Source organism: Neophocaena asiaeorientalis, unplaced genomic scaffold (assembly GCF_003031525.2).
Source record: "Neophocaena asiaeorientalis asiaeorientalis breed wild unplaced genomic scaffold, Neophocaena_asiaeorientalis_V1.1 scaffold229, whole genome shotgun sequence".
Taxonomy (NCBI): domain Eukaryota; kingdom Metazoa; phylum Chordata; class Mammalia; order Artiodactyla; family Phocoenidae; genus Neophocaena; species Neophocaena asiaeorientalis.
Window position 1 is genome coordinate 304,967 of NW_020174096.1, and position 24,177 is coordinate 329,143.

The 24,177-nt window shown below is 44.9% G+C and overlaps 1 protein-coding gene across 1 annotated transcript in view; it reads left to right on the plus strand.

Annotated features, from left to right (window-relative positions):
* Positions 1-7,473: 7,473 nt before the first annotated feature.
* RAI14 (retinoic acid induced 14) overlaps positions 7,474-24,177 on the plus strand; it is a 143,838-nt gene continuing 127,134 nt past the window's right edge. The window contains exon 1 of the mRNA XM_024754663.1: positions 7,474-7,565. The gene's annotated coding sequence lies outside the window, so the exon portion shown is untranslated. The remainder of the gene's footprint in view (positions 7,566-24,177) is intronic.

Here is a 24,177-nt window from a genome sequence, read left to right on the forward strand (position 1 = left end):
TCTGCACCTGCTACCGGAGAGGATGAAAGACAATGGTGTTTAAAACATGGGAGAAATCTCTTTTAAATGGCTGTTTTATTAGATCTCTGTCACTTGATTTCCTCCCATCTTACTGAAGCCAGAATGTGCTCACAAACCCCTGTCCAAGCTGCATATTCAGGTTGGGTTCAAATTCCAGCCCTGGTGTTTTCTTACTATGTGACCTTCAGCAACTTTCTTAAGCTTCCCTGATCTAGTTCCTCATCTCTAAATGGAAATAATAAGAGCATGTACCCCACAAGGTTGTGAGGATTTTCAGAGTTAATGCCTGCCAAATATTGTTCTACGCTTGCTGCAAAATAAGCACTGCTAAATTTTAACATATTATCAAAAGAGATGCTTTGGCAGAGATAGCTAGATGCCTACCTATGGTGGACTGGTACTTTGCTGGTCCCCTGTGAACCCTTCTTCCTGGATTTTATGCCTTTGTGTAATTGCTTCCCACTTTGACTTTGGATTCGGCCAGGCCATGAGCTTTGGCCAATGGGACCATGGCAAGCATGGTGTAAGTGGAGGCTTGATAAGCGCTTGCACACTGAGGTGCATGCCCTCAGAACGTTCCTTCTTGGACCCCAGCCACCAGTCCACGAGGAAATCCAAGACACCACGTGAAGGAGAACCAATGTCTCAGCCAACAATCCCTAGCTGACCTCCAGCCAGGGACCAACACTAACCACCGGCTCTAGGAGTGAGGTCATTTCAGGTTATTTGGCCATTCCAGAACCACCTGGTCAACCCACAGAATCATGAGAAATAATAGATAATATTGTTGTTGCTGTTTTTTCTTCTTCTTTTTTTTTTTTTAAATTATTTATTTATTGGCTGCGTTGGTTCTTCCTTGCTGCGTGTGGGCTTTTCCCTAGTTGCAGCGAGCAGGGGCCACTCCCTGCTGCGGTGCATGGACTCCCCACCGCGGTGGCCCCCCTTGCTGCAGAGCACGGACTCCAGGTGCACAGGCTTCAGTAGTTGCGGCACGTGGGCTCAGCAGCTGTGGCTCACGGGCTTTGTTGCTCTGTGGCACGTGGGATCTTCCCAGACCAGGGTTCGAATCTGTGTCCCCTGCGTTGGCACGCGGACTCCCAACCACTGCGCCACCAAGGAAGCCCCTGTTGTTGCTGTTTTAAGCCACTAAGTTTTGAGGTCATTTGTTTCACAGCAACAGATAAACCCAATATCCATTCCCCCCATTTCCACATTAGCAGAACCCCAATTTTATTTCATGTACAATGTACCCAGCAAAAAAGTCTGTATTTCCTTCCCTTCCTTTCAGAGGGGGCTGGCCATGTGATACAGTTTTGACCAATAAAATTAAGAAGTTGGGTGGGGCTTTCAGAAGATCTCCCTAAGAGGGGCAGGCCACACTGGCTGTCCACTCTTCCCCTTCTGCCTGCCTGGAACACGGAGTGGATGCTGTAGGGGACAGCATGAGGGGAAATTCTAGAGAATCACAGAGACCTCAGACCTGACAAACTTGAGCCACTGATCTAAATAAAGCAACTTTTCAGAATACGAGATAACTTTTCAGTTATACTTTTCAGAATACGAGAAAAAGTTATAACTTTTCAGAATATGAGAAAAACAAGCCCCTATTTTGTTAAAGCCACTGTTACCTCCTAGCAGGCCTCGTTATCGCTGTAACAGGCAGCTGATTCCAATGCTCGTGATGTTTCAACCACGTTATTTACTAGCACAGAAGCCGCGTGGTATAGTCATTTTCAATCCAGGCCGCACTCTAGAATTGGAATCTCTGTGGGTGGAGGTGAGTTTACTTGTATTTTGGTTCCCATAGCACACTGCTTCGTAATAGTTCAGCAGAATAGTACGCCTCGTGTTTTCAAGGGCACAGCTTGCCTGGCAACATGGCTTGGCAAAGCCACAGAACAGTGCTGAGGAGCTAGAAAGCAACATGAAGGCATTTGCTGTTTTCTTTTCATGACTCTTTGTCCATGTATGCCTAAGATCATCTCTTCAAATAGGTTGGAGGTCAAGGGCATCTCATATTTCTTTTTACTATGTGTGCTCAATGCTGTACCTTACATATTAGCCAGTAATTTTCCATAAAGATTTAGCAAATTGTGCCCTAGAAGTGTTTAAACTATATCCTATGACCATTTTTATGTCATTTTGTTTGTTTGTTTGTTTGTTTTTGCAGTATGCGGGCCTCTCACTGCTGTGGCCTCTCCCATTGCGGAGCACAGGCTCCGGACGCGCAGGCTCAGCGGCCATGGCTCATGGGCCCAGCCGCTCCGCGGCATGTGGGATCTTCCCGGACCGGGGCACGAACCCGTGTCCCCTGCATCGGCAGGCGGACTCTCAACCACCGCGCCACAAGGGAAGCCCACTCTTAGCCTTTTGATGATCAGCTGCCTCCTTGCTGTTTGTGAGCTCCTCACAATGCCCTCCTCCACTGCTTCAATGGCAGATACTTTCTGGAATTTCTGACACGCACAGCAGAACCACCAATGTGGCACATGGATGGCTCTTTGGATTATCTTAAAATGCTCCTTCCAAGAAAGGAGAGGCCAAGAAGATTGAGCTTTTGGTATTTGTTCCAAGGTGATGACACCTGGGTTCTCGTCGTCTCTTATCCAGTCCTCTGCCAGAACAGGGAGAAGTAGTGAGATCAATATGGGAGCTGTTTTTAAACAGTGGTGGCCTGAAAGCAATATGACACGGCGGTTACGAGGACCTCTCTGGAGTCGGGCATCCCACACCTCCATTCTCGGCTCTATTCTTTCCGGTTCTAGGATTTGGACAAGTTGCTGGATCTATTTAAAGCTCAGTTTCTGCACTCTAAAAACAGGATAATACTCTGTCCAAGTTGCTGTGCGAAGTAAGGAAAACGGCATCTACTAAATCCTCTATCCATACTTAGCTCTTGAGCAGACTGGTGCACAGCAGTTAAGAGTGAAGGCTCGAGAGCTGGACTGCCCTGGTTTGAATCCCAGCACTACTACCTCCCGCTGTGTGACTTTGGGCAAGTTACTTAATCTCTCTGTGCCTCAGTTCCCTCATGTGCCCAATGGGGATGATAATGGTACTTATAGGTTTGACGTAAGGATTAATTTGACCTAACATTAGGTGGGCCTGACGTCTCGGTTTGTTCAGGACAGTTCCAGTTTATGCCTTTTGTCCGGTATCCTGGCTGGTTCAGCATTCGCCTGCCCTACTTCACTCTCAGAAGTGTCACAGATTGTAAAATTAATTATATGACCACCATGGTTAATGTATATATCACTTAGAAGAGTGCCTGGTACACAGTAGATGCTAAATGTGTGTTAGCTGCTAATATCAGCCCCCATAGCAGTGCTATCCAATAGAAATACAATGTAAGCCAGATAGTAATTTGTCAATTTTCTACTTAGCTACGTTTTAAAAAGCAAAAAGAAATAACTGAAATTAGTGTCTATAATATATTTAACCTAATATATCCAAAATATCAGCATTTCAATGTGTAATCAATGTAAAACTTGTGAGACATTTTTCTTTGTTAGTCTTTGAAATTTGGTGCGTATTTTGCATTTATTGTACATCTCAATTTGGACTAGTGACATTTCACATGCTCAGTAGCCTAGTAGGGTAGTGACATTTCAGGTGTTCACACGTGGCTAGTGGCTGCCATACTGGACAGCACAGTTCTGCAGACTTTCCATTCCTCATTGGAGATGATGGGCCAGACAGTCTTAAGACCTCAGGTTTGTAGTGTCAAGGTTCAGACGCTTAGCTTCTCTGCCATACTCCTACGATCGGGGCTCTGATGCAGGGCTGCGGAATGTATTTTTACCAAACATCTTAGCCTCCCCTCCCCATCAGGTGCCCAAGGTCACTGAGAAGGAAAGGGTAGTAACCTACCCTTGGAGAAATTTCTGCTGGCTTCCTGGCATGTGGAGGAACCATGGGCTAATCAGTGTTTGCATGCTACTTTATTACTATGGTCTTACTAAATTATGAAAAGCAATGCCACACGTATTAATTTCTCCCATGTCACAGTTTCCTCCTATTTGGAAACATCGTCAAGAAAACACAAAAGGTGGTTTTGCTATGAATATTTGGCCTTTTCCCCGTAGATGATCTCTCTCCAACTTCTGATTGTGTTTTTGTTCCATTCTCTGGACCGGGTCCAATATCACCACATTCCTCTAAATTATGCTGCCTCTAACTAGACCCAGAAATGCAGTCAGATCCCGACGAAACACCAGAGAGTGGAGGGGTACTTTTTGATTCTGGTACTTTTCGGCTATCTCTATCTCCTCCTTCAGGGACAGTTTCTTTTTATCCCAACAAGTCTTAGCTTTGTTTTCTCAAACTTAAGACGTTTTCAATCTGGGGAGAACTGTTACTGGTGAGAGATGGAGCAAGAAAGAAGGAATGTAATATTATTTAATTTTAAAAATGAAAATTGAGCCCTACCAATCGATGAATTTCATTTATGGATCCTGCTAAGTACTGGCTAGCAACACTATTAGGACCTGCTAGAACAGACCCTTTGCCATAACATGTGGGGACAACGTTGCTTGTGAAGGCTCTTCAAACTAAGAGAATGGTCTTAGGGTGTTAGAGGCCATGTAATTCAACGTTCTCTTTTACTGTTTGGCAAAGTGGGCCAGGTGAGATTCAAATACGTGGTGCAGTTCAAATGGCAAGTTAGTCAAACACAGGGGTCGGGGTCCCTGCCCGGGGACCCCTGGCTCTTATTACTCTCAGTATTGCACATCACACCACAGTTGCTTTGATTTGGGGATACTTCTCCTATTGAAATTCAACATGCTGTTCATCCCCAAAAGGTTCTACCAAATTTATGCAGTTTATATGGTCATTTTATCCTTGCTTCCATCTCTCAAACCCTTTCACGCGGGTCAGCTCTCCATCCAAGGGTGGTGTTCAATGTATCCAAGGAACCCAATTAGCACTTTCTAAAAGGCCCGGGCAATAAAACCACTTGGTGGTCAAGCACGGGTGTTCAATCCCATACTTGACCACCAATCTCCCTGCAGGTGGCAGAAGGTCAGCTGTGGTCTGGGCAGGTGGTTTGAGTTTCAACGGAGGGTGGGAGCTGGTAAAGGGTCTTGGCACAAAGATTAACTATGAATCCTTCCCTCCACAACAATCTCTCACCCAGACTAATGTAGATGGTGGGATTATAAATCAAGGAGAATAGTGGCGGGGTGGTGGTGGTGTGATGAATTGGGAGATTGGGATTGACATAGCTACACTAATATGTATAAAATGGATAACTAATAAGAACCTGCTGTATAAAAAAATTCTAAAATTAAAAAAATAAACAAATAAATTAATTAATTAAGGAGAATAAGCACACAAGCCACCTATGGGAGCCACAGGGCTGACAGGGGCCTACCGGCCCCCAAGCAGGTAGCTGGGACAGGGCCTGGCCATGTAGAAGAGAAAAAAAAAAAAAAAAAGAAGAGGGACAGAGTTCCTATGAATAAAAGGCTGATGACCCTGCCTTACACAGTTTTGTTTGATATTTTAACTCCTTCAGCTACAGAATACACACGTTAACTTTCCAAAGCAGCACGGTACACCCTGTACCCCGTTCCAATGCCCACCTTGCCAGCTGCCACCACTTGAATGAGACTGACCTGCTGAAAGGGGAACAGAAAACTCACACGTGGCAGTATTGTTCCCGATAAATACCCTACGCTACACCATTCATATGAACTGCAATGAAAAACCGTATTGTGGAAATTGTCAGCACTAAACCAAAAGGAAGTTTACCAGTTCCCGTGTCTTTTAGAGGGTGATTTGAGAGGGATAAAAGACAGGAAGAGGAGTGTACACCTTGCTTTAAACCCGCTCTTCCTCACTTCTCTAAGGAATCTCTGACCTATGATTTAGGAAGGGAAGACCATGCAACTAGTTACACAGCTTTTGCTCTCTGTTTGATAAGTCACCTGTTAAAGCTAAGACAGGCTGTTCCCTTGGCTTGGCCATGGGTGGGGGAGACAGGGGTGCAGACGAAGTCTGACCTGGGGTCATGGAGATCTGACCAAGACATCATAAACTGAACTCAGGTTAATTTCAGTTTTGTTGGAATTAAAAAAAAAAAAAATCGATGGAGCCGATCTCACCAAAAAAAGGACTCATACCACTCATTTATTCTAGAAAACTTCCTGCCCTGTGCAAAGGACGTAGCGTTAACAGGGGGAACACAGGGGCTGTGGTGATTAAAGACTTTTCTTTTTTTAACATCTTTACTGGAGTATAATTGCTTTACAATGTTGTGTTAGTTTCTGCTGTATAACAACATGAATCAGCTGTATGTATACGTGTATCCCCATATCCCCTCCCTCTTTAGCCTCCCTCCCACCATCCCTAGGCCATCCCTCTAGGTTGTCACAAAGCACCGAGCTGATCTCCCTGTGCTGTGTGGCTGCTTCCCACTAGCTATCTTTTTACACTTGATAGTGTATATATGTCCATGTCACTCTCTCACTTCGTCCCCAGCTTACCCTTCCCCCTCCCCATGTCCTCAAGTCCCTTCTCTAAGTCTGCGTCTTTATTCCTGTCCTGCCCCTAGGTTCATCAGAAGACTTTTTAAGCCACAGCTGGTTAACATGATCAAAATGAGTGGCAAAGCCGTCCCAAATTTAACGGGAGGTGGAGAGCTTTGAAATCCTTGGAACTACAGGAGGAGCCCATCACGATTCAAACGCCGGGCTCAGCGGGCTGGGGAAGAGAGAGGAGCTGTCGGCGCCTCGTTTGCATCCCAGACCCTGCAGGGAGGGCGTTCCCCATGGTGCCTCTCAGTTCAGACAGTAGGTTTCTCCTTCCTAACTCTCCGAGCAATACTTAACGCTGGTAGTTTTCTCCTGCCACCTGATGAGCGTTACCGAACATATTCCAACCAACTGGTTCAGTCCAGAGACTACGAGCATGTTCCAGTTTGCTTTCTGTTCAGTAATTTTGGAAAATATGACCGATTTGATTCTGGTTAGAAAGCGCTTGGATCAGCGACTTTAAAACACCCCACGACCGCAAACGACTTTGGACGTTAACCAGAAATGCATTACTATTCAGGATCTCATCCGTCCTAAACCCTGGGGTCAGAGCACCGGTGGTTTCCATTAACTTCAGGTGATGATGATGAAAGATCCACGGGGGAGAATCCCACGATCCGTGGAAAACTAAAAGCAAGCCGCGGACGCCCAGGGCGCGCGGGCCGGGAGTACCTCCCGCAGGTCCGGATCACCTGACTCGTGGAATCTGGGGCCGCGCGGGGTGGAAGGGGAGGGGAATGGTTAGCACCTCCCTTCCCGCTCCCGCGGGATCCGGGTCGGCGGGGGCCGGCGCCGGGCGGCCACGTGGTGGTGCTGCCCCCGCCCCGCCCCGCCTGCCCAGCCCGGGAGCCGCGGCGCCCACTGACCCCCGCAGCGGGGGAGGAGGAGGGACCGAGGCGCAGGAAGCTGAGCAGGAAGCGAGCCCGGCGTCCGCGTTTTCCTGGGGAAGCGGCGTGCGGGGTGGCGCAGCCAGCGGGGCCCGGGAGCCGCCGCCGCCGCCTAGATGGGGTGAGTGCGCGGCGCCGAGAGTCGGGAGGCTCCCCCGGAGCGGGCTCGCGGGCTCCGGTCCCCGCCTTTGTGTCTGGGGTTCGGACGAGGGAGGCGGCCAGATAGGCGCGGACGACGCGCCGGCGGAGTGGCTCGGCGGGCTGGCAGCGAGGGTCCCGCCACCAGTCCCTTGTCCCCGCCGGCCGCCCGCTGTCTGCAGAGAGCAGACTGGGAAACACAGGAAGAGGAGGATGGTGGGCGTCAGAGCAGAAAGGGAGGACGAGCCAAGTTAGGAGCGGGGTTTTCTCCTACCGGCCCCCGCGACTCGCAGGCCGGCTGGGGCTGGGGTGGGTGCGGAGGGAGCGCGGGTGGGAATGAATGACCAGTCCCCGGAAGGGCGTTCTGGGTGCCCCGAGTCGGCTCCCTGTCCCACCTGCCTGGCCCGCCTGCGTCTGGCTCCCCCCAGTCCCCGCTTCAGGGCTCGACCCGCCTCCGCGCTGAGCCTGGAGGAGCTGGGGAGGAAGGCGCGAGCGGGAGACCCTGGGGCTCGGCGACCGAAGGTCCGCTATTGTTCTTTTTCTGACTCCGGGAGCCCTCCGCTGGCCCAAGGGTGCTGGCAGGGCCACTCCGGGCCTGCGACTGACCCCGCTCCCCGTCCTTCCTGTCCGTTTCCCCACCGCAGCTCCGAGGAGGGCCGGGAGGAGAGATGCTGGAGTTCGGGCAGCCTTCGGGCAGCTGGGGCTTTGGGAGGAGGCAGGATGTGGAGCTGCGCGCGAGAGGGGCGCCCGCCCGCCATCTATCCCAACCTCTGCCCGGGAGGGTGGGTACCCTCCCTACATCTGCTAACCCCGGGCTCACGCTCTCTGAGTTTCGACCTCGTCCCCAGCTTTTGTGGAGGGGGGTGGGCCTCAGAGCCGGGAGAGACAGCAGACGCGGCAGACGGAGCTCAGGGGAAAGTGGAGGCGCTGCAAGTGATCTCCCAGCGCCTGGGCTCTGTAGCCAGGCTTGGGCTTCTCCAAGGAGCCCAGCTCAGAGCAACTTTGTTTCCAGTGATTGGGGCAAATCTGCGGACTCAGCGCCGCTCACCTGAACCAGCGGCTTCCCTTGGCCACAGGCTCACAGGTGACTTAGATGGGTTTCTCTTTTCCTTCCGCGGGAGGAGACTACCGAGCGCCCTGCCAGTTCTCTGGAGAATGTCATCTCAAGACCGTCAGGGCCTGGCAGAGGGAGGAATTGTTTTACTGATCAGTGAGACTTAAAAGAAGCTCATCTTAGCGAGGAGAGTCTCACCTCCTTGAGGTCTGAACAAAGTTGGAAAAGAGAGAGTGTATCACCTGGAGGCTGGAGTTTGATTGCTCTGTCCCCAGCCTGCAGTCGTTGTTTACAGGTGTGGCTGGGAATTTTATTACTGATGGACGTAATCAGATCATCCTTTCTTAATGATGCTTACTTAACCAGTGTCATATTTTTTCCCTTCTGCTTGTAAGATAATAGATTTTATGTGAGGAAATGTATCCAGTTCTTGTAATTTTTAACCAGTGCTTGCAGAACTTGGATTGGGTGAGGTGCTCCCATTCTGGGCTGTCTCCATTCATTGAAATGCTTCAGTAATGAATGTATTGTATCATTTACATTACTTAGATGTGTTTTTATGGCTTTTTTTGGGGGGGAGGGAGGGAGGGTTATAACCCTGTTGAAAAATCTTATTACTGTTATCTGTGAAATTGAAATAAAGTAATGGATGCTGGGCCTTGGAGATTCAATGGGGACGTGATGTAGTGCCCCTGTCTGCTAGTAGTGTATCTGACAATGAAGTTCTGTCTCCAGACTGCCACTTCTATAGCATCTTTGAGGGAGGCACACCTAGTATCACTCACCTTTTAAAGGTGAAGAACCTGAGCTTTGCAAGTTCGGGGAACTCGGCCTTGGAGTCACTGGAATGTGATGAAGGAGCTTTGTCTGTCTCTCTCTTCCTTCCTTTTAGCCTTCCTCTTTTTCCAAATAAAAGTATGAAAAATCTCAAACGTACCTAAAGAGAACATAGTAAGGCTTCCATTTTCCCACGACTTATGTTTGAGTTGCTAATCTTTCCATATTTGCTTCATACCCCCCCACACCTGACCCTTAAAAATAAACTGTAACTGAAATATTTTATCCATCCTTCCTCCTCTGCCTCCATCCTCAGGTAACCACTAATGTGAAGTCAGTGTCCACAGTGCCCAAAAGGTGTTTGGTACTTCGGTATTACATATCCGCAAACTGTATCCACGAGCTTGTGTGTTTAACATTTTATTTAAATGGCATAATTCTATATACACACGGCTTGCACTTTTAAATTTGTCATTATGTGTTTGAGGTACATGTAGATCTTATTTACTTTAGCTGCTACAGAGAACTCTAGTGTAGGAATAAATTATAGCATACGCTTTTCCTCACCAAGAGAAAATTTGAATTTCCACTTTTTCACTGTTATACTTTTTCTTCAGAGGACAGTTGATCTTTCCCACTTTTTTACTGTAACTGTACTGCAGTCAACATCTGAGATATGTTCCCTTGAGTAGTTTCTTTGTTACACACCTATACATTTGATTGCTGGGTAGTGAGATCTAGGTAATGATGCATTCATTATTTCTTCCTCAGCAATATGTAGGATGTATGTAGGGTCTCTCTTGGTTATTTGCTGAATGAAAAGTGAAATTGATCAATTTTTAGCTCTAAGCGTGTTAGTTGGCTGGATTCTTTAGTTTTTTCAATTAAAAAAAATAAGAGTGCCTCTTAATTATAAAGTTGGAGCATCAGACAGAAGTGTGGTGCTGAGTTTGGGATATGTGTGCTGAAGCCTTATCTTGGCCAGCCACTGGTGGTGTAACCCTGGGTTACTCACTCTACCTTCTCTTCCTCATTTCTTCAGACTTGGAAAGATTAAGGGGCTTGACTATGCATTTACAAAGGCACATTCCTGCTCTAAGTGTGTGTGAAAATATGGCTGTGTTCATGACATTTTGCCTGAATTGTAATCTCTTAATCTGGAAGCAGTTCAAGGCATTTAAACCCATTGGTTTCCTCATTATTCCTTCAAATTACCAGGCACACTCCTGTCTCAGAGCCATCGCGTTTACTGTTCCCACTCTCTGGACTGCTCTTCCCCTAGATGTCTCCAGGGCTGTGGCCCTCAACCCCTTAGCTCTTCACTTAGACATTACCTTCTCAGCCCATCTTCCCTGGCCGCCCCGTTCCAGCATGTCCTGCTGCTCTTTTCTCCTTTATTTGTTTGTTTATTTATTCATCCATTTACTTATTTATTTTTGACCAGGGGTCGAACCCGGGCCCCCAACAGTGAAAGCACCAGTACCTAACCACTGGACACGGAGAGTTCCCTTTTCTCCTCTATTTACTTCCATGGCACTTAATTGCCTTCATACTTGCCAGAAGTTTGTATTAGTTCGGTTCATATCAGTAGTATGTCTGTCCTTACTAGAATATGTGCTCCAGGAAGACAGGGGTTTTGTCTCTTTTTGTTTACTGTTGAATCCCTAGTGTCTAGAACATTGTTGACGTACCATAAGTACTCACATGTTTGTTGAATGAAAGAATTTCATGCTATTTTGTTGTGATTTTTCTACTTAGAATTTCTCTTAGCACATATCGGATATCCTAAGTGGTGCTGGCTGTTCTCCCAGCTGTATTTGAGTGCCCCAGATGTCATATTTACAGGTTGCATCAGGATAAAAACACAGGTTCTCATACACAAAGCACTTTATTTAAGTCTGTGTGATCTATCCCACAAAGCACTTGTGTCTTCATATTTTTCTGCAGCATTTACCTAAACCTGAATTCAAAAGAATACATAAGTAACACGATGCTCAGAAGCACACCCATCTTTCCTTTTCTTGGTACCTTAGCTTTCCCACATTTTAAATGTGGAAGATGTATAACCAAGTGATGTTCACTCTCCGTTCCATACAGGATCCAAACAGACTAGAAACGGTCTCGAGTAACACCCACCACACTGAATTTCTAAGAATAGAAAGTGCATTTCTCAGAATTGTTGCAGAGGGTTTCCTCATCATTGCTCTGATTTTGTGCATTCCTCCTGAGGTGCTGTTTCCTTTTTTCTGTGGTTGGGGGGAACGGTGACCTTAATCTGAAGATCCAGGAGAAACCAGTATATATAGTAGTGTACCCAGAAATACTTAAAAAACTGTCACATCATATAATCCTTAACTCGTGGTACTGAAAACATTCACTGTTAGTGCTGTGCATTATTTTGCTAAAAGCCAACTGGATTTCCTCTACGTAGGAGAGATGATGAATATAGGAGTTGACAAAACAAAGCTAAATACATCAAAGGCCTCTTGGGTATGTTTTAAATAGGTGATAGGGAAAAGGATTCTAGACTTTTTTCCCCATTATTTATGTAGGTATATGATACTGATGGTATCTTTTTAAAAAAATCATTAAGATGCTGCATGATTTAGAGATTATTTCTTTTTGTTTTATTGCTACCCACGAGCTGAAAAGTGTTGGTTTAATGAAAGAGAAGTGTTGTTAATCAAACCTCAGTTTCCCAACTCTAGCCATCTACAATGAACAGACTGCTCTAGCCTTTGATATCAGACTCACTGGTTATTAGTCAATTTAGTCAATATTTTAGTAAGTAACTGTAGCTGTACGGACTTAGCCATGTGTTTTAAAACAAAACATTTTTCTCTTTGAAGTATGCCTCATTCTTCAATCTTATATTGTGTCCAGTAGAGTATCTGTCACATAGTAGGTGGTTAACATTGAAACACACACACATACACACACACACACACACACACACACACACACACACACACACCAGGGCCATATAGTCCTTCAGGGTGGTCATCAGATATTGAGCTTTCGGAGTCTAGAGGAGAATTTAAACAGTAATCAAAAGGCCGAGGAGTAGAGGTAGTTAGCAAAATGCTAAGGTTGAAGTTCAGAAGATGTAGTTCTTTCTCGGGCAAGTCACATCACCTCTATAAGCCTTGGTTCTCTTACCTATCGTTAAGAAACCCCTTTCTGCCCTATCCACCCTTTGGAGCAGTTACTGTGTCTTAACTGCTTCACCAGCTGGTTTTGTGTGATGGGTCTCACCTCATTTAACCTTACCTGGGATCTAGTCCAGTTCTTTCTGTAGTAAATGGAAATAGTGTCTTGCCTTATAAATTCCACTGGAAATAGTGTCTTGCCTTATAAATTCCACAACCATTGGTCACCCCTGGGTAAGGGGCAACCTTTGGGAGTTCATGACTTATCCACCCCTGCTTCTAAATGAACGGAATCCAGTTATGAGAAAAGTTGGTTGTAGTCCAAGAAGTTTATTCTACAGTGGAAGAAAATATATACTCTTTTCCTTTATTTTTTTCTTAAATTGACATTTAGTGAACACCAAAGTTTATCATCAAGTAACCAAACATAAGCAGTTCATCCTCTACTATATCAGTTTCCCTCAAAATCAATTACTACTTTTAAACCTCAATTCAACTTTTCTTATCCCTGTTAAGTGTTGCAGTTGGTAAGAGCAGTATCAGTATTTTTCTTTTTTTCTTTTTCCTTTGCTTACTAGATGAATTCAGTTTGCTTAATCCAGAGTGTTTTCTTTTTAAAGAGGTAAATGACTCTAGAATTAACAGCCCAGCAGCATCTCTCTCTTTTCACTTTCACTACATCTGTCCAGTTCCCTTTGCTGGCTGAAGTGACAGAAACCCAGCCAGGAAAAAAAGCTCTGGCAGAGCTCACTGGTGGGGAGTAAAAGGCTGAGCAGCTTCCTTTGCCCTAGGACAGCACAGAGTCAAGTGTTTTCCTCCAAGAGGAGTTCATTCTGCAAACCGAGGCAGGCCATCTAGCAGTGATACTTCAATATTTTTGAGTCAAAGATGGACACTTCTGCAACTTGGATGCAGGTGTTGGACCACTTTTCCTAGGGGGAAATTCACTTTTATGAAATGATGCTGTACATTTGTAATCCTTGTCAGTTTCAAGAGGTTCATGGAAGTCCCTGTGTGTGAAGCCCAGTTATGAACCTCTTTGGAATCCCCAGGTTAACGCAAGATCTATCGACTGTACCTAGAAAATCTTGTTGCCTTTGTCCTGTTTACCTTTAACAGCCACCTCCTAAGGATCAGGATGCAATGACAGGGGGTCTGTTTTCGATCATGTGCCACTGTTCCCCAGACCTGATAACCTATCATACACGAGTGAAAAGTAATAATTGTGGGGTTTATACCCTCAGTAGGAAAACCAGTCTCTAGTTGCTACACTAACCAGTCTGCATACCACTGACCATTTTTAGGAACTATTTCTATTGGATGCAGTAAGATGCTATTTAGAAGTAATAAAAAGCGAACCTGTCGTATGACTATTTCGCGGAGATGTGATGGATTCTAGGGCTGGGTCGTGAGTTCCTCACCCCAGGGACAACACTTCTTGGTCTAGCGTTGGACCTGTGCCGTTCTCTGCTTTCCAGTCAGCAGCAGTTTCCTCCCTTTGCTGTTGCAGGAGGGAACTGAGATGTCCCTGGGTCCAGCCCGCGACACTTCTAAGCTCACGGGGGTCGATCTCTGACTGCTCAGCCAGGTGGGGGGGATATCGTGACTGGCTCTCTGTTCTGTGCTTCTCATCTCGGCCTCCTAGCCTATGGGGCTGCCTCCAAAGGGACTCGAGGAAGTCAGGGCCACGTTTCCTAGTTGGGGAGCTGGCCCTCAGCTGGAAGCCTGCTCTTGCAGAGGAACTCGCCCTTCTGTGGGAGGTAGCAGGTGCTGGGAGAAGGTACTGCCATCGTCGACCACACTCAGGAACTTGTTCTGTCCCTCCATCTTAGGCGACATTCTCCATCTCTTCAGCCAATAATTGGGCCAAAAGGGACGCGGGCCTGCGTGTAACAGGGTGAATGATGCAGGTTCTTTCAACGAGTTGGTTTAATTGAATTGAGCGCCGTCTTTGCTCCAGTCACTTTGATCCTAGGCCGGCAGCTTCCGGAGGTGCGGGCCGTCTTACGCAGTGTCCGATCCCCCTTGAGCAGCACGTGTTGGTGGAGTCGTTGGGCAGTAGATAGAAGATCCAGGGATGAGCAGCAATGCCTGCCTTCATGGAGCTTCGAGTTTTAAAGAGGTTAACACATTTTCATTCCACTGGAGCACAAGGCTCCAGTGGTTGGAATGGGATGGTGGCGGGAACTCAGTTTACAGCGGATACTGAGGTCTAGGGAAGCGAAATGACCCCTTGGAAAGTGGCACAGTCAGTAAGAGGCAAAGCTAGATGTGAACCTTAGTTCTGGCTGCTCTTGGCACAAGGCTTCTAGATGTTGTCCATTTCTGTTTCTCTCGGGTGTAGACAGTGACCTTGGGAGCCCCACATGGAGCTAATTATAATTGTTTATCAGTGAAGAAGACTGGTGTAGACTTGGACAAGCTGTGTTGGAGACTAGTGGGGAGTCCTGGGTGGGGCAGATGACATTGAGCAGTGACATGAAGGTTGGAAAAGGAAGTGGAACCCAGGCCCCTAGCATCCTGCTGGCCGAGAACCACATAAACAAATCTATTTGTCAAGCCTTGTCAGTGCGTTAACGAGTTCTGTGCTGAGCCTCTACCTTTGATGAGAATGCCCACATAACTTGACCATCACCTCCTACGAGAGTTGAGCTGCTGGTGACTGACCGCTTTTCAAAAGTGAAAGGGAGTGCTAACTTTCAGTGGATGCTTTGACCCATAGTCATTTCACTGGTGGGAGAAGCAGCCTATTCACAGTAGCCTCCTCCCAGCTACCCCAGAGGACGTGGGAACTGGTGAGCCACAAGGCTCACGGACTTGTGGGTTGCTTTTTCTTTCTTCCTTGCCAAAGGCAGCCAGAAGGAAAACACAGTTGACCCCTGAACAGTGAGGGGGGGTTAAGGGGATTCCCCCTCGCACCAAGTTGAAAGTCCCTGTATCACTTCTGACTCCCCCAGAACTTAACTTCTAATAGCCTACTGTTGACCAGAAGCCTTACTGATGAGGTAAACAGTCGATTAGCACATATTTTGTTATGTATATTATGTATTGTAGTCTTACAATAAAGTAAGCTAGAAAAAAGAAAGGTTAAGGAAATAGTGTAAGGAAAATACACTTACAACACTGTACTGTATGTATTGATACTGTAAGTTTACGTTGACTGTTTATATGATGAATTGTCTGTCGGTGTCTACATCAGTATTGTCTTATGATACAAAACCCTGTAGATGTTACACGTATTACTAACACTAGACATCAAAAATGAAAATATGTGAAAAAATGCATATTTGTAGGAAGAAGCAGCAATGTGATTGCTTTATGGTAGCCTAGTGTAGTCGATACAATTGCTTCATGGCAGTGTAGCCTATACACTAATGAATGAATCTTGATAAACGTTTGTGACATACGGTATTACAGTCATATTAATAATACAGTATTGGAAACATCGTTCCATATTTTAAAAAAACACTTACCTGTGATGATAGGCTGATATGCAGATTCTCCAGTTATGAGAGACACAGGCATACTCTACAGTAATATAATTCTTTGACAGCAAAGTTACAAAACAGTAAGAAAACTAACACATTTATTTTATATTAAATATCACTCACGTTATGCCTATGTAAGGATGCACTAGTATCTACACATTTTATGCATTCATGACATACCATTTAAACATTTTTTTGTATTTCTAGGCTACACGGTTCATTGGTGGGTTTTTTCAAACTGTCGCAAATCTCCCCCAGTTTTTCCAATCCATTTATTGAGAAACTTTCACATATAAGTGGACTTGCACAGTTCAGACTTGTGTTGTTCAAGGGCCACAAACATATGTAGGGCCCTGAGGTCCCGCACTGAACCATGTCAGGAAGGCCTCGCCCAGGGCTGGGTGGGGAGTAGTCTACCATTCTCGCTCAAGCTGAATCTTATTTCAGGCCCAATCCACATTCATCATGGATACAAGCTGCTTCGAATACTCCCAGAACCTTCTTGAATCTTTGTTTAAAAAAAAAAAAAAAAACCCTTAATTTTCTTTGGGGCTGTATCATTTTTCTCTTTTGAGAAAAAAGTTTCACATTTCTTTCCTATGAGCTTTTTATAAATTGGGAAAAACTTGAAAATATAGGCGTGAAAACCAACCAATATCTGTATACCATCCAGGATTTCCTAGGAGGTTTTTTTTTTTTTTTAAGAAAAGACTCATTTCTGCCACTAACCTTCTGTATACATCCAGTCAGCAATCTTGATCAACTCCTCAGTAATTAGATTCTTTCTGAGCTATACAACTGTACACCATGTCGGTGTGCTGTTTGTTGACTTTTTCTATCGCTTTTCCTCTGCAGTCTCAAAGCTAGAACAAGATTTCTTCAGAACGACTCCTGTCCCAGCCTGTCTCCTGGCCAATCTGTTGACGGCTGCTACTGTTTGTGCCTTGTTTGGCAACAAGCTTGCTTTCTTCTCCTTTAAAACAACCCCTGATTATTTTAAGTGCATACTGCTTGGAACAAAGCGCATTTGATTCTCATTACATTGCAAGTGGGTGTTTATATCCATGGTGGCAAAAGAAAAAGAAAGAGTAGCTCACCCTATCCTGGTGATATCTGAGGTGGCAGCCTGCCGGCTGTGGGTGCTTCTATGTGTGGCTTCCAGAACAAATGTCACCTGCCCCCCCCCACCGCCCGCCCCATTAGTGTCTCGCTGGTGATTGTTTTAAAATGCACTTTTATTATGATATTGGTGCTTTTAATTGTCGTAAAGCATTGTAGTATTTCATTGTTTTATAGCTTGGAGAGAGGTGTTATACAGGACATTAGAATAATTTATTTTTTTGCGGTACGCGGGCCTCTCACTGTTGTGGCCTCTCCCGTTGCGGAGCACAGGCTCTGGACACGCAGGCTCAGCGGCCGTGGCGCACGGGCCCAGCCGCTCCGCGGCATGTGGGATCTTCTCGGACCGGGGCACGAACCCATGTCCCCTGCATCGGCAGGCGGACCCTCAACCACTGCGCCACCAGGGAAGCCCTAGAATAATTTCTTAAGGAACAGAAATGTCCTAATGATGGGGAAGCCTCTAAATATCTCGAAGTTCTGCTCTTCCATATTGTTGCTAAACTATGGAAACCTCCGCCATAATCTGTAGTTTGCCAGCTCAGCTGCGTATTAAAATAGCCACTTCACTCGTCTGTAATTATCTTTACATTTTCTGTTATTGACTCGGTATCTTTAGCAAAGCTATATGGAAAAGGATCTTTCTGACTGGTGAAAAATTCATTAGATAAATTCATTAATTATGCGCAGCTGCACATGTGAAAAGGACAAAGAAATAAAAATACCACCTTTCCCCGGAATGTTGTGAGGACAAACAGCCAGAAGGAATGCCTTTTTTCATATCGGTCCATTCAGACTTCCTAGGGGGAGCTCTGTACGTGCCAGCGGCCGATCTGAGGACTGTTCCACCTTTAAAGGCAACTGAATCTTTTTGAAGTTGTAAAACGGTTGGTGTGTTGGCCAGACTTTTTTTTTTTTAATTACTAGTGTTGTCTGATATGCAGCCCAGCGTTGTATTTTGGGCTTGGGAGCTGAATCTGAATCCAGCCTTCTCCATTTTTAAATTGTGCCACTTTGGCTAAGTAAACTTTCCTGGCTGCAATTTCCTAATCTTGAAACTGAGAATAAACACAATAGCAGCTAATTTCGAAGTGGTGTGAGCATTAAATGAGATAATACTCACTTATAATCAAATAGTAAAAAAATAAAATTTTGTAAAATAAAATTTTGCAAAGTAATCATTTACATAAATGACAGCTATTGCGGCTGTTATTACTATCGCTAATGTTATCATGTTCCTTATCATCCTACCTCTGAAGAACTGCTGATAGATTGGCCACTATGACTGTACCTGCCATCATAATCTATAGCTATAAAGACGGGTTGCCCCCATATGTCACTGAAACACATCTGCCGGACATCTTCTGTGAAGTTCAGAACTATGTTTCCCTGTGTTATCATTCCTCTATTTAGTCCTTCTTTATATCCTTGGGTAATGTGGACAATATAAAGACACATTTCCTTTAATCGTGACCAGTCCTCTTCCCGACTGTATTAACAAATTCCTCAGTCTCAGCAGACAACTTGCCTTGTTTCAGTCATCATCTAGGCACGGAGCAGGAACATTGTGGTTAAGGTGAAGATGGTGATACTTAGAATGAAGGAGAAGTTAAATTCCCTGTTGAATCCTTTGGAAAATTGTCCAGCTGTTGATAGAGAACAATAGATGTTTTCTGAACCATATATAACAGAGTAATAGTTTGCATAGAAGTCTGTGAGTTTTGAAATAAAATTGTTGATTAATCATTCCTTCTCATGTGGCAGAGTGAATCTTTTTTTTAACTAACTTTCAACCATTATCGCTTGCAGGGTTTACTAGATCTAAGTTTTATGATTTGGTAGTAAGTGAATATTAAACATGTACATTTTTTCTTAATTTTGTGCCTGCCTTGTAAGTAATAAGTAAATGCTGTTATTGTTAATTGGATACTGTCATCCGTCTTTGAAAGGAAGATCTAAATCATCACTGTCTAATGGAATACAAGCAAGCCACAAATACAAGCCACCGTAAGTCATTTAAAAGTTTCTAGGGCTTCCCTGGTGGCACAGTGGTTAAGAATCCGCCTGCCAATGCAGGGGACAGGGGTTTGAGCCCTGGTCGGGGAAGATCCCACATGCCGCGGAGCGACTAAGCCCATGCGCCACAACTACTGAGCCTGAGCTCTGGAGCCCTTGAGCCACAACTTTTGAGCCCGCGTGCCACGACTTCTGGAGCCTCGCGCGTAGAGCCCATGCTCTGCAACAAGAGAAGCCACTGCAATGAGAAGCCCACGCACTGCAACGGAGAGTAGCTCCCGCTCGCCACAACTAGAGAAAGCCCGCGTGCAGCAACGAAGACCCAACACAGCCAAAAATAAATAAATTTATTAAAAAAAAAATTTCCGGTAGGCACAAAAAGGAAAGTGAAGCAAATGAAATTAATCATAATAATTTATTTTATCTAGGCTATCCAAAATACTATCAACATATATTCAGTCAACCTATTCATGATATAGTTGACATTCTTTTTTCATAGTAAGTCTTTGAAATCCGTTGTGTATTTTCCACTTACAGTGTGTGTCAGCTTGCAGTAGCCACGTTCTAAGTGCTCAGCGGCCACATGTGACTAATGACTACGGTATTAGACAGCACTGGTCTAAGTAATATGTCATCTTGTAGGTCCCGTAACCCCAGTAACCACCGGACACCTAGAATGCCCTCAATAGATGCATGCTTGATTAAGCTTCCCTGCATCTCTACCCAGTTATCTGGAATTTGGCCCTTAGCTTTCAGTGTTTCCTTAGAGAAGTACAGTAGCTCAAAAGCTTCATCACAAACTGATTACACATGGAATAATGGATATTTGTGTTCTTGGTTCACAAGTCTGTCTCTCTCTACTTTCATGCAAATGCATTCATCTACATGGACATTTTTTTCTTTCTTGTAGGCAAGGATTGTGTATGGGCCACATTTCTGTATCCCCTATGTACTTGGCCCAGAGTTGGTATTCAGTGTATATGAGTAAATAAAACAGTATAGGTTTCTTATTTTTCCTCCTAAATTGCAAGCTCTTGAGTAGGCACGATATTTTTACTCTGTAGACCCTCGTAGGATCAGATGCAAGCTATGTGAGTTTGTGGATATGCGTGGCGCCCAGGGTGGGTGTGTTTTAAATCTTTGTTGCAGTTGATAAAAGCATTCCCCATCCTTTATATTAATGCTGTTTTCTTCTTATCCCTAAACACAACAAAGGGTTGAAAATTGAAAGGTAGGAGGTCCAGGGTATCAACTTCAGTCAACAGGAGTTCGTGTTCACTGGGCAGGCGGTTCTAGGCACCCCACAGAGCACAGGCATGGAGCAGTCTGGAGCTTCTAATGGAAGGGATCTGGAAGGCTTTTCCATTTGCGCTGCCAGGACAGTAGTGTGGCAAATCCAGGTTGGCATAGCCCCTGGGGAGTGGTGCCGTGGTGACTGAGCCACTGCGTTGGGCTTCTCTTCCAGGTGTCTTGTTTAGAATAAATTAGGGTGAGTGAGAGGGATATTCAAGGATTAACTGCTCCAAGAATTATCCTTGGGCCCCGAGGTCTCCTGGCCCAGCTGAACCCCAGCGTTGCAACCCCCTACTCCAGGGCAGCTTCCCCGCTGTCTGCCCCTCTCTCCCTGTCCCCAGCTGTCCTGAAGTTTCCGTCTTCATTCTTAGCCGCAGCACTGGGTCCCTCCAGGGCCCAGCTGTTTGGATGGCTTTTTATTTCGTGAGGGATTTTGAAAGTCTAACGCTATTCATTTCCAGTTACTCATGATTGTTTTCCTTGTTGGCTGGTTCCTGTAGGAGAGCCAAAGAGCTATTCATATTTTCAGGATGGAAGTAGCCCAGAAGGTGGGGCTTGCTGGCCAGGTCTTCTGTGGTGAAGAAAGAACGGAGTGCTTGGAGGTGGAGGTGGTGAGGCGTTGCTGCCAGCTCAAGGAGCACCTAACAGCCAAACAAATGAGTGACCAGTATGCCCTCCCTAACCTGTGGGTTCCGAGGGGCCCTCATAGGCCCCCCCATTGTACTCAGCCCAGTTAAACTCCGGAGAGTGTGTAGTTCAGTTCTGTAGGTCCATGGGGTGGATGGAGCTACTGTCTTCAGAAATGAGCTGAGCAGACAGAAATGCAAGCTGCAGCAGTGCTACTGAGGTCCTAGGCCCCTCTTTTATGGTGGCATCTGAGGTGACAGCCTGAGCAAGGTCGACTAGGTGAGAAGGCACCGAAGGATTGGTCGGTACTCTAGATTGCAAGTGACTGAAACTCAACTTGAACTAGCTCAGGAAAGAAGGCGGAGTGCCTTGGCTCGTGACGCTAAATCCTGTGCTAAAAGGGTGTAAGGGCCTCTGGGATCCCTGGAATCAGGGGTCTTCCTGGTTCCCTCCCTCAGACCAGCTCTCTGCACTGGGTTAGGATTGAGTCTTGGGCAGCCGCCAGGCTCACATTTTTCCAGTTTCTCTGCCAGAGAGGAAGGTCTTGTCTTCCCTTTTTCCTCCCCCTTCCACTCCCTTCTCTTTTCCCTTCCTCTTATACTTGCCCCTCCTCTTCCCCGCCCCACCCCCAGAAATCCCAGGGAGGGTGTCTGAATAGCCTTGCTAAGGACGCATTCCCATCTCTAGGGAACAGCTACAGTCAGAATATAACCTGGTTGCAGTGGTGATGGGGAGGCAGGGGTAGGACAGTTTTCTAGAAGGAGTGCAGTTATCAGAAGCAGGCGGGCACTGAGGGTCACAGGTCAGACAGCGTGCATGGTAACACGTTATGTTAGAGAAAATGTGGAGACCTGCCCCTTCAAGTGAGCAGGGACCCCGTCCCTGTTGGACTGGAGATGAGACTATATGATTTATGAATACACGATGTATGAATGACATCCAAACATGGTAGCTGGGGCAGCAGAAATAATCATTGTGTTCTCCATCTACTCCCCCACTCCTGCTCCTAGGGTATCAGAATTCACAGAATCCATGTTATTAACTTATTTATCCCTTAGTCTCAAAAGTATTTGAGGCACTGGATGACTGGGGAGGGATTCATCAGAACCATTGTGATCATCGTAAATGACATTTCCTACATTCTAGAATGTGGAGAGTCCAAGTTATCCCATTTTAAAACCGAGTCAAAGAACCGATGACGTCACGGTAAGCCGACATTTGGGAATCAAATATAACCATCCAGGGAGCTACCCTTTCACTCTAAAGATGTTTCTCACTACCTAACAACCTTTGCATATGGACCTCCTTTTGACTTTTTGTATTTCATCTTTTTAAAAACAGCTTCATTGAGGTATGATTTACATTCCACAAAATTCACCATTTTTAGTATACAGTACTGTTCAATTTTTAGTAAATTTATAGAGTTGTGGAATCATCATCACCATTGAGCGTTTTTTTTCACACACACTCACTGTATTTTATTTTTACAAGAGATAAATAAACTGACACCAAGCATTGTAAATGGATGACCACAACAGAAGCAACAATGATTGCAGTTACCAAATACGAAACACACTCATACGATGTCATAATATTGACATTCAGTCAAGTAATCCTCCACTGTAACAGCTCCTTTACTTTGCAGTGAAAATCGATTCGTATATTTTTTGCCTCTGAGTCCTTGTGGGATTTTTTTTTTTTAATTCAAACAGAAAGTCACAAAAATAATCATCCTCATCAGTTCACTCAGTCCCACGTAATTAATTTTTTTTTCAGCTTGATCTTTTGTTAGCACTTTTATGAATTCCTCAGTTTTCCATTAGAGTTCTGAAAATGCTCATTCATTCAGTTCAGCCGTATAGTCAGTTACCAGAAACCTGTACTTGTCAGAGTCTTTTCCATGAATTCCTTGAAGATGAAACCCTTTTATAGGAACATTTTTGCAAAAGCATCAGAGTACACCCAGAACTCTCTGTAAATGACAAAAGACTTAAACATGACCACGGTTAAAGATTTGATGAAAGTTCATAATAATGCAATTGACAAGGACATTTAGCTATTTCTGAGACATACATTTTAGAGTAATAACTAGAATGATGACTTATAACATTATACCAGAATACATAAGATTTTTAGAAATTTCATGTAATGTCTGAAACATTTATATTAACATACATCCATACAAATAACCCAAAGAAAGTTTAGTATTAGTTGTTTTGTTTGTTTGTTTTATACTGCAGGTTCTTATTAGTCATCAATTTTATACACATCCTTATATACATGTCAGTCCCAATCACCCAATTCAGCACACCACCATCCCCACCACTTAGAACTGCTTTTGCTGCATCCCATAGGTTTTGGATCATCGTGCTTTCATTGTCATTTGTCTCTGGTATTGTTTGATTTCCCCTTGGATTTCTTCACTGATCTCTTGGTTATTTAGTAATGTTTTGTTTAGCCTCCATGTGCTTGTGTTTTTTACGTTTTTTTCCCTGTAATTCATTTCTAATCTCCTAGCGTTGTGGTCAGAAAAGATGCTTGATATGATTTCAATTTTCTTAAATTTACTGAGGCTTGATTTGTGACCCAAGATGTGATCTATCCTGGAGAATGTTCCATGTGCACTTGAGAAGAAAGTGTAATCTGCTGTTTTTGGATGGAATGTCCTATAAATATCAATTAAATCTATCTGGTCTATTGTGTCATTTAAAGCTTCTGTTTCCTTATTTATTTTTATTTTGGATGATCTGTCCATTGGTGTAAGTGAGGTGTTAAAGTCCCCCAGTATTATTGTGTTACTGTCGATTTCCACTTTTAGAGCTGTTAGCAGTTGCCTTATGTATTGAGGTGCTCCTGTGTTGGGTGCATATATATTTATAATTGTTATATCTTCTTCTTGGATCGATCCCTTGATCATTATGTAGTGTCCTTCCTTGTCTCTTGTAACATTCTTTATTTTAAAGTCTATTTTATCTGATATGAGTATTGCTACTCCAGCTTTCTTTTGATTTCCATTTGCATGGAATATCTTTTTCCATCCCCTCACTTTCAGTCTGTATGTGTCCCTAGGTC